The sequence below is a fragment of the Melospiza georgiana genome, chromosome 10 (genome assembly GCF_028018845.1).
Source record: "Melospiza georgiana isolate bMelGeo1 chromosome 10, bMelGeo1.pri, whole genome shotgun sequence".
NCBI classification, from domain to species: domain Eukaryota; kingdom Metazoa; phylum Chordata; class Aves; order Passeriformes; family Passerellidae; genus Melospiza; species Melospiza georgiana.
In genome coordinates, this window is record NC_080439.1 from 23,420,957 (window position 1) to 23,432,173 (window position 11,217).

Consider the following 11,217-nt stretch of genomic DNA (forward strand, 5'->3'; position numbering starts at 1 on the left):
TTTATAGTGCCAACAATAACCCCACTCCTCTACCATCATTTGGGTGTGTAGGATCATATTTTTTTCACAGCTGTTATAACTATTTTCTTTCACACGTTTTAAGTGCTGCCTGCTTGGCCTGTGCTTTCCTGATATATTTTATTTTTAATGCCATTACAATTTTGTTTTTCATGCATTTAGCACCTTGTTCCTACAGGTATTACAACAGCCTTCTCCTCTTTCTCTTCCCATATTCTCACTTCTAACAAGAAACACTTCAGCCCCCATGCCCACACTGTCTTGTAGGGTGCCTTTCTCATATCTCCAACACTTGGGCTCTTTTGCTCCCATTAGATTCTGAACTCTTGTGACTTGATCCTGTCTCCATGCCACATAACCTTTCCACATGTTATTTTTATGCCTGCCTGGCTGGGATCATGGCTTTCTGAAGCATTTCTGGAGCTGCAGGCTCCTCAGCAATGCCTCCCCTGCCCCATGCAGCCTCTTGCCCACGCTTTCTCTGCCAGACAGGCCAAGAGGAAGCAGGGAAGCCAATCTTGGCCTCAGGCAGTCCCAATTCCATCTTTTCCAGGCATGGGCAGAATCCCTGGCACGGTTTCTGTCAATGGCACAGCCAAGCCCCTCTCTGTGGGAAGCAGTGACTCTCCAGGCTCAAGCACATGGCCAGCTCTTCATGGCCAGCTCAGGAGCTTGGCATCCTCTGAGCTCCTGCTCTGTGGCATTCACATTCGCTGAAAAAATTCCTTCAGCCAGGTTTTTTCTCCTGGGAAGCTGAGGAGCCTCAGAGAAAAGGAAAACAATTCTGATCTCATTTGCTTCTCCTGTGTTGTGCTCATGTGGAATGTGTTTGGAGATTGTTCACCCACAGGTGATTGTTCCATTGGATTCTGCTGGGAGTTGTTTTCACTCTTTGGCCAATCATGGCTGGAAAGAGTCAGGAGTTTTCATTATTATCTTTTCAGCCTTCTGTAAGTATCCTTCCTGTATTCTTTAGTATAGTACAGTATTCTCTAATATAATATAGTATTATAAAATAATAAATTAGCCTTCTGAGAACATGGAGTCAGACCCATCATTCCTGCCTTCATCGAGGCATTTCCCAGCAAATACAATAGTGCTCTCCTTCATTTCCACAGCTGTACAGCACATGAGGAGGTGCACAAGCTTCAGGCCAAGTCCTCTCCTCCTGCTTGAGAGGGCAAAGGCAGCACAGCCTTCCCCACGGACTTGTGTGGAGACAGTCCCAAGGCAAGGGAAGGGGTGGCAGGATTCCATGCCAGCCCTCGGGTGGTGGCATGGAAGGCACCAGGGCTGTGGTGCCTTCAAGATCTGCTCAGCAAAACACCCTGATCTGGGGGCTGCCATTCCAAGGATGATTTATCTCCTGCCAGGGAAGTGGCTGCTGACTCCACAAGATGGAGGGAGGTGAGCAGTGATGTGGATCCATGGGCTGCAGGAAATGTCACAGAACACTCGTAGTGCTCAGTGAACAAAGGCTCCCCCCAATCCTCCCAGGATGTCTGCAGGAGCACTGGGCCCCCAGGGGCAAGGCCTGCCCTCCAAAGGTAGTGCTGTGATTAACTGTCTAATTAAAGAAGGGTGCAGAGCATCAGCCCTTGCAGCCTGGCCAGCTCAGAACACAGGGAACACAGCCCTCCCCTCTCCTGCACCCTTTATACTTTTTCTAAGAATTCTAAGTGTCACCAAATCTATTTGCTTAGAATTTCCCCATGCCAGAGAAGATGATCAAATAGATGTTTCTTAACACTGAATGGAAGAAAAGCTCAGACCAAGCCTGCTTACTCCAGTCTCCAAGGGTGTCCTTTGGGGTGCACAGCAGCCCCTCCCTGGATGCCAGCACCCTGAGATGTGCTGCCCAGCCCAGGCTCTGCCCCTCCACATGCCCATCCGTGCCCATGAGGCTGTTCACTGTGCTCTCTGCCTCTTCTGGAGCTTTCTCCTCCCATCTGTTCATGCTCAGACAAGACATCAACTGCAAATCCCAAACCTCACAGCCCTAAATGGGGTTTATCCTTGCTCCCCCCCGCCCACCTCTCTGGCATCTCTTCTTTTCAAATACAACTTCATAGTCAGATGTGGCTGGAGAACCTTTTACACACTGCAGTGGGAAGGGGAAGCTGTGAACTGAGAAAAGATCTTGCAGAAATGAGCTTCACAAAGGAAGATGGCTTCTGCAATACCTACAATAACACAGGAAGGAAAGCCTCACTAAGATAAGAACAACAAATAACTCTTCACTTTCTCAATGGCCTGAAACTGAGCTCTAAAAATAACTTTTGCCTCTTACCATTTCCGGTTTCCACGGCTGCATGGTGCATCCCCCACTGACCTCTGGCAGCAGATTTGGCCCTGATTTACTGCAGGGCTGGTGAAGCCAAATGTCCCCAAGGGGAGGATGTGTGGCCACCAGCCTTTGCCATGCAGCAGGAGGATGAGCACCAGAGCCCCCACTATTGAATTTGCAGGCAGCCCCCGATGAGGGGAGAGAGAATGATGCATCTGACTCCACTGATATCAGAAGGCTAATTAATTACTTTATTATAATATATTATTCTATACTATATTACATTATATTACATTACATCTAAACTGGATCTGCCAAGCACTCAACCCTGCACAGAACTGTCACAGACATATTTAATGAAAAATCCTTTTGTTAGGATCTTTTTCTCCTGAGAAGCTGAGAGGCCTCAGAAGAAAAGGAAAATAATAATTATCTGCAATAATTATTATTGGAATGTGGAATGCAACAGTTGCATCTTTGATTGGTCTCATGTGGTTGTTTTTCACTAATGGCCAGTCAGTCAGCTGGCTCAGACTCTCCGGTTAATCACAAGATTTAATTATCATTCCATTCCATTCCTTTCAAGCCTTCTGATGAAATCCTTTCTTCTATTCTTTTAGTATAGTTTTAATATATAATTTTCTTTTAATATAATAGATATCATAAAATAATAAATCAGCCTTCTGAATCATGGAGTAAAGATTCTCATCTCTTCTCTCATCCTGAGACCCCTGTGAACACCACCACACAGAATCTCATGATTGTCACCCAACAGCCCTGACACACACACACACACAGCTGGCCCTGACAGGCCAAGGGAACAAAACCCCATCACTCTGGGTAAACAATCTCCACATTGCATTCTGCTTTGGCACAAACACAGGCACAGCAAATGATAAGAATTGTTTTGGGGAATATTTGTGCCTTGATTTTCCCTGTGTTACACCCCTGCCTGTGTCTGGCTGGGCAGAGGGAGCTGGCCTGGGCAGCACCTTCCTTGGAGGAGCAGTGGAGCTTTCCCCAGGCTGCTGTGAGCGTGCTGGCAAAGAGCCACCTGCAGCCCTGGCCCCATTCTGTCACATGTGAATATTCACCCCCAGGGGCAGGGCCAGGCTCAGCACACATCCCTGGGCACAGAGCTGCAGGAGGAGCTGAGGGCTGCAACCCATCTGAAAAGGGCTGGGACTGCAAATGGCAGAAGGCTGCAGCTGAAAGGTGCTCTGGGTTTAGAGCAGTTGTTATTTCAGCAGCTGCAAACGAAGAGAAACCTTTCCCCACAACTTTCCCTTTCAAACGGAGGGAAATCTTTCCCTACATTATATGGGTGACTTGTCCAAATCACATTGCAAAGTGCTTCCTAGAGATCACAATGCTGCAGGGGACAAAAGGTGAGGTTCTAATCACACAACATGGCAACAGGTGGGAAAAGCAGGTATGGAATGTGGAAGAGAGTAGCTGTAAAATCTAAAATACCTCAGCCTCCTCAAAATACTTGTGACAATTGAAAAAAATTCAAGCAGAAACTTCAGCTTTTCAAGGAGGCAAAGGGAGCCTGAAATGGGAGATGAATGAAAGCTGCATTTTTATTGAATATGTCTAAATCAGAGGCAGGAGCTCTGCTCAAAAGTTAAATGGAGAAGAATAAGCAGGTTATTGTAGTGTGCCACAGAGATTTTAAAGATACTGCATTCATTGATCAAACTTTGAAAAATGTTGGATTTAAGAGAAACACCAGGAGCAGGAAACTTGTAAGCTTTTATATAGAGTGCAAAAGCAACCAAATGATATGTTCTCCTCTGGAGGACAGGGGAATTCTTCACTCAGGGTGCAATGGGCTCAGAAATTTAAAAGTGGAGATTGCCAGAATATTCCTTCTCAAATACAGAAATCCCCAGCTGGAACAGGGCAGCGTGCACGGCACAAGAAGGAGGGGGGGCTGCATGGCTGGCTGGGGAAGAAGAGAAATATCACAGCAGACCACAGGAAAGGAGAGAAATATCACAGCATGGAAACCACAGGAACCTGCCAAAGGAGGCAGAAACAGGAGCTCTGAGGAAATGCTTCCTGCAAAATCCACACCAAGCAAAAAGGCAGTCAGAAGAAGCATGGAGATGGTGGGAATAAAGAGAGGTCAGAGCAGGGCCAACCTGTGAGCAGAGCTGCCACGTGTGCATGGTGCAGGTGTAAACCGAGGAAATGGTTACAATAATCATCTCAAAGAAAAGCGAGAGAGACAACAGAGTTGGCTCCTGCTCTATGAAAACTCAAAGGATGACAATGCTTGCCTGTGCTGAGAGCTAAACCAGTGTGCAGAGCAGACATTTCCCTGAGCTTACTGTGAGAGGTTACATTTGGTGGTGAGGCAGGCAGCAGGTGCTTTTCCACACTGGAGGCCTCAGCTGATTTCCTCCAGGGGTAAAAACAACCGACCTCATCCCACCCTAAGATCTCTCTGTGTTCTTAGGAAGGCACTGCTTTAGGAAACAGCCCTTTGCGCTACACCTTGTGCCCCAGCCCTTCCGCAGGCAGGAGGGACACCATAAACCTTAGAGTAATATAAGCAATACACTGATGTGCTGATAAGCAATAGAAAAACACAACCAGAAGCTTCTGAAAGACTGGCCCTGGTTTAAAAGGCAACAGCAGCATCTTAACAACCCTCTTAGAGAACAGAGTAACTGAGTGAGGACCTTCTCAGCATGCAGAAGGTCCCCACCATAGCCCTGTCACTGGCCGTGCAGGTTGGTGGATGCTGCCATCTGACACTAGCAGTGGAACGTCACCATGATATTTCCTGAAAAATCCTCTTTGCCCAGGATTTTCTCCTGGGAAGCTGAGAAGCCTCAGAGAAGAATGAAAACAAAAATTATCTGATTGCTGCTCCTGTGTTTGCTGCTTTGAAATGTGGCTTGGACATTGATTACCAACAGGTGAATGTTGGATTGGTTCCATGTGAATTGTTTTTAATTAATGACCAATCATAGTCCAACTGTGTCAGACTGAGTCAGCTGAGTTTTTATTATTCATTTTTGTTAAGCCTCCTGATGTATCCTTTCTCTTTCTATAGCATAATAATATGATATGATATGATATGATATGATATGATATGATATGATATGATATAATATAATATAATATAATATAATATAATATAATATAATATAATATAATATAATATAATATAATATAATATAATATAATATAATATAATATAATATAATATAATATAATATAATATAATATAATATATCAGCCTTCTAAGAACAAGGAGTCAGATTCTCATCTCTCACCTCGTCCTGGGGACCCTCACAAACACCACAGTGGAAAATAATATTTCAGCGCTGTCATGCTCAGGACTGGTTGCAAGTAACAAACTGAATGTGCAGAAGGTGAGGAAAAAGCAAACACTGCCCAAAGAGTGTCAGAAACAAGAGTAACAAAGCTGGGTAAAGTTATCAGGACAGAGACAGAAGAATATTTCTTTTGGGCAATGCAGCATGGCCCATGCTTCTCTTTGATAAGCATGTATGAAAGCTTCCTGCAGGTGACAAAGCTGCTCTGGGAAGCAGGAGAGCCAAATCTTTGGACATAAATGGCCAAGGAGAACACTGTGTCCCAGGTGAGGTGGTGGAAGTGTTTTGGGAGAAGAAGAGAACTTTGTGGTTAATTTAATTGTATTTATTCCTCTTCAAAAATCAGGTAATGTCATTATTGGAGAAATGCTTTGGCAACATCCTTGGGGCTACATTTGTCTCTATTTCAAAGAGACTCTGCATTTTGGAGTCCACGTGTCAGAAAATCTGTATTTTGGAGTCAATGCAGTGCAGCCACAACATTTTGCAGTCATTCCCTGTCCCAGAGGGAAGGGCTGGTATAATACCTTGCACTCCCAAACTGGAAAATGCTATCAAGGTAGCAAATGCTTTGCCAGGATGGTGGCAGGGTGTGCTGGGAAATGTAATGACATTTTTAATTGAACCATAAAGACATGCTGTGTGAGCAGCAGTCACCAGGGGACACATGCAGAGATGCTGCTTTTCTGCTTTCCAGACACAAATACAGAAAATGACCAAGGCATGAAGTCAGATATTTTCTGAGGTATCAGGAAAGGCACCATGCACTGAGGGGAGAGTGGGAGACAAAAGAACCCAGAAACAAAAGCGATGCAGTGGGAGATGCGAGAGCCACTGAGCACAAAAGCACCCAGATTATCTGTGGCACACATGCTCATCACAAACCCCCATGGCAGAGCTGGGAGCAATTATTTCTGGTTCAGCTGCATACAAATATTTGCTGAGAGAAAGCCAAGACACAACAAACAAACAAACAAACAAGCAGTGGGGTTCAGGGGCTGGATTTTGCCCTGTGCTGCTGCACATGCCCCCAGAAGCCCAGCATGGACAGGGATGGCACTGGCACATCTGGGCACAAGTGACACCTGCATTTTGGGGAGGCAGAGCAGAGCTGCACAGCCACACAGGGCAGGTGAGGTCTCAGTGCCCACCAGCAGTGCCCTCCAAGGACACTGGTGGAAGTTTGCCAAGGGTTTCCCTGCTGAGAGAGCCAGTGGGATGCAAAGGGCCTGGGGTCAGTGGGCACTGGTGCCCTGCCCTGCTGGGGGAAAATGAGGCAGTGCCATTTCTGCCTCCAGTTTGCAGCTTTGATCAAGCACAGGAATGGCTTGTGCCATTATAGGAATTAAATTACTTTTGAGCTGAGCCGCTTGGCCCTGGGGTGTTTCTCATGAAGAATACCTATATCATACCTCATTTGGATTCTCTGCATTTCCTTACTCTTTCCTCTTTGGCTGTGGGGAAAAAAAGGCCCTTTCTCACTCCTCTCCTCCTGCCAGACACTTTCTCTGATGTCCCCACCTCCACCACGAGCCAGCAGTGTGCTTCACGGGCAGAGCCTTGTGGATGCAGGCACATGAAAAGGAAAAATCTAAAGCACTGGGGGGAATTTTCCATGAGGTGGATATGGGTATCATGAGGTGGATATGTGCAGCTGCCTGGAAAAAGAAAGCATTTAAGCTGTTTCTTTTTTGTTTTCTCTCTTTGCTGTTCAGAGAACCTCTGTGTCATCTGAGCAGAGACACAGCAGGGAGCTGCTGCTTGCTTTGCCAAAGCAATGAGAAGGAATAGCCTTTGTTAAAGACACCACCCTCACAGGGATTATAAATACAAAGGAGATGAAATTATCCAGTTGAACCCAATCCACAGAAAACACTGCAGTCAGGAGCAGGAGGGAGGGGAGAGCCTGGCTGTGGGCGATGGGCCAGGCAGGGACATACGAATCACATTAAAAACCCCTAAAGGAGTACCAGGAAATGTGTTTTATATAGGAGCACTTTCACTCCCACCCGCCTGTCCAGCCCTACAGCTTTTGCAGGAGAGACTCCAGTGATGCCAAGGTGGCAGGATCAGAGCCCAGCACACCAGGGCACCCATCCTGCCAGGGGGACAGCCAGGGCACGGCAGGAGCAGGAGGCTGGGTACAGTGGCAGCAGGGCTCAGGACATCTGGTTTGCCCGTGGCTTTGGTGTCCAGGTCTCTCAGGGTCTTTCAGGTCACTGTGACCCCGAGAATGTTAAAAGTCTCTTTTCCCTGCCCGAGCACTTGGAGAAGGAGTCAGGGCTCTTCATTTCTTGGTCTCAAGGTTGTTTATTGTATCTTATCTATAAAAAATTTCCTCCTGCCCTGCCCAGGTCCATCCAGCAGGACAGTTCCAGGCACTCTGCCTGCCCCCAGGGCAGTGTTATGCCTTTATACTAAAATCTACAAATAGAATGTTTTTTGGAATTACTTTCCAATACCTATCACCTGTGTTAGACAGTGAGCTTCTACTCTAAACCAATCTGTCAGTGCCACCATCACAGCAGAAGATGGAGGCCAAGAAGAAGAAGAAGGAGAAAGGCTGGACACACCCAGATCCCTCCATCTTGCCTCCTGAACCCCCATACCAAAACCCCAAAATCTACTTTTCCACCCCGTGATAACTTCACTATTATTCTACCTAAACTGTTGTGACTTGCAGATCTTCATATAAGGTTGGTAATTTGCTCCACGGGTCACAATCAAACCCACAGGTGTTTTGGGCTCTGTGCCAGGGTCTCTGAGCCCCCTGGCAGGGTCCTGGCCATCCTGGACAGCCACAGGGATGTGCTGGGCTCCCACACAGATCCCCCAGGACTGCCGTGTGAGCATGGAAGCTGCCTCCAGCCCAGGGGAACAGCACAAAGGGTGCTGTGTGCCCAGAACCCATGTTCTGCCAGGTCCCTGGCACCCAGCCATGACTGAGCTCCTGCTCAGGGGCACTGGCACAAACCAGCACGAGTTTTGTGTGTGTGTTTGTACAGGATTTTCAAACATCAGGTCATAGCTCTGCCCAGGCCAGGCTGCAAGCATGAAGCTCTCACCAGGCTGCTGACCATAGCCTGAGTGTGTCCTGTCAATCCTCCAGAGCTCCTGCAGCTCCTCACATCTGCTGGGACAGGGTGTTGAGGCCCCCAGTCTGCTCCCAGCCCCCAGATCTGCTTGTCCAGCTCACTCCTGGCAGCCACAGGGCAAGGCTGCTGGGTCAGCCAGCTGCCACCTGAGCTGCCAGACTGCCTTCCAAAGGTGCCTTCCAAAGGTGCTTTCCAAAGCCAGGATCATATAAAATGGGATGGCTGAGTGAACCACCATTGTTTTTCATGTGGAAGAGAGGCAAAGTCATTTGACTGCAGAAAAAGCCCCACAATTTACTGCTAAAACCAGTGACAGTGTGGCTTTGACTGCTCAAGTCAGGAGAACAAGTGCTCATAAAAATGAATAATTGAAGACACTTTATTAGTCCTACAGTAAACACAAACACCTCCTGGAAAGCACAAAGAAATGCCCTATCAAAAGTGCCACAGATGTGTCATTCTCTGTGACTTCCCAAAGACCACTTTGGGATTATTTATGCCCAAACTAAAAACACAGGGAAATAATTTTTTAATAGATGTATAGTTTCTTTCTATAGAAATATGCATCACTGAAATTAAGCAATGATATTCCACTTTATAGACAACGCAATATTCCTAATGCCTTTAATTAATCACATCCTCATTTCTAAGTGAATAGATTTTGTAGATGAGAGAAACAAGCCAACTGTTATCCCTTAGCACCTCAGTGGTGTTTTCAAAGGTTATTGAATTTGAGCACAGACTCTCAGGAAGGCAGGCAGGGACTGATGTGAGACCACAGTGCCTCAGTCTCACTGGCAGCTGGATGAGAATCCAGGAGAGTCCAGCACTGGGAAAAGGACCCCAGGCCCCACAGGCCAGTGCCAAAGCCACCCCGTGGCACATGGCACATGGCACATGGCACATGGCACATCCCTCATCTGCAAAAGGCAGAGGGTCAGCTAATGCAGATACAACCTGAGGAAATGGTTAAAATAATCATCTCAAAGAAAAGTGAGAGAGACAACAGGGTTGGCTCCTAAAGCCCAGCAGATCCACAGCTGGGGCTGGGGATCCATAACTGAGAGAATGGAAAATCCCTTGTGGCCAAAAACTCCTTGCACAATGCACAGCAAAGTGTGACAGGAAGGAGTGATGACCCCTGTGGGCTCCTGACTTCCACCCCTGTGCTGGGGTGACCACGGGCATGGAGGGCACAGGGCTGGCACCAGGCAGGGCCTCCAAACACTGCAGGTGAGGGCTGTGGTTTGTGGAGCCATGAGGAGCCCTGCCTGCTCCCTGGCTGAGCCCTGTGCCATGTCTGGGGGAAAGGAACAGAGAGAGGAAAGGAAAATCCCCTTGTGAGGAGTCCTGATCCCAGCTGGCTGCTGTGTGTAGGGCTGGGGACACCCTGACACCCCCATACCAGGAGTTCCAGCATGCCAGGGCTCCTTGCTGCCTGCACTGGGCCCCAGCATGGAGACACCAGGCACGTGGGGTTTTGGGGATCCACATGCTCCTCTGCCATCAGACCCAGAGCAAATACACTCTTCTGGTTTGTGCAGTCCTCTGGACACCCCAAAAACACTGAGACACCCCAGGCTGAGAGCAGCAGGTGTGGAGCCTGAAAGAAGAGACATGTTCAGTGATGGGAAGTGGTGACAAGGGGAGATGATGCAATTTCTGTCCCTCAGCAGCCAAACGTGAAGAAAAATAGGGGACTGGGAGCCCCTCTCTTTAAGAGCCCCCACCTCTTTAGAAAGGACAGAAGTGTGATGCAGGCTGGGAAGACCATGGAAATTGTGCTGGGATTGCCTCCACCAAAATGCACAAATGTTGCAAAGCTCCAGAAAACTCCAATTCTCCTCTTCCATTTTGTTTCCAGCTGGCTGGGGTCACGTCTCCCTCACCCCCTACTGCCCACCCACCTGCAGAGAAAAGGGTCTGGCTGTCCCCGAGGGTCCCGGGGCTGTCCCCGAGCCCGGGGGCTCCTTGGGGCATCCCCGCTCGGGCATCCCCGGCCGGGCGTGCGGGGATCGGGCAGGGAGCTCCATCTATTGTCCGAGCAGCGCAGGGGCTGCCTCGGATCGCTCCTCCGGGCGAAGGAAATGCGCTTCTCCTTGCCTCAGTGACTCAGACACGCTCTCATAATGAACAATTCCTGGGCTCTGTAAGAATGCGGTGCCGCTGAGGCTGCGGGGGGAGCTGCTGGCCCTGCCTGCGCTGAGCTGCTCTCAGGTTGCTGTTGATATTTGCTGCCCCGAGATGTGCAGGATGTCTCTGCTTTGGCCCACACAACCGAAGAACGAGTCTGGACTCTTCACTTTTTGGTCTTGAGGTTGTTTATTAATTCTTATCTATAAAATTTTCTTTCTGCCCAGCCGAGATCTGCTCAGCAGGGCAGCCACAGGCACTCTGTGTTGTCCTTTTATACTACAAACTACATATAACATATTTACACTTAATTCCTAATACCTATCACCTG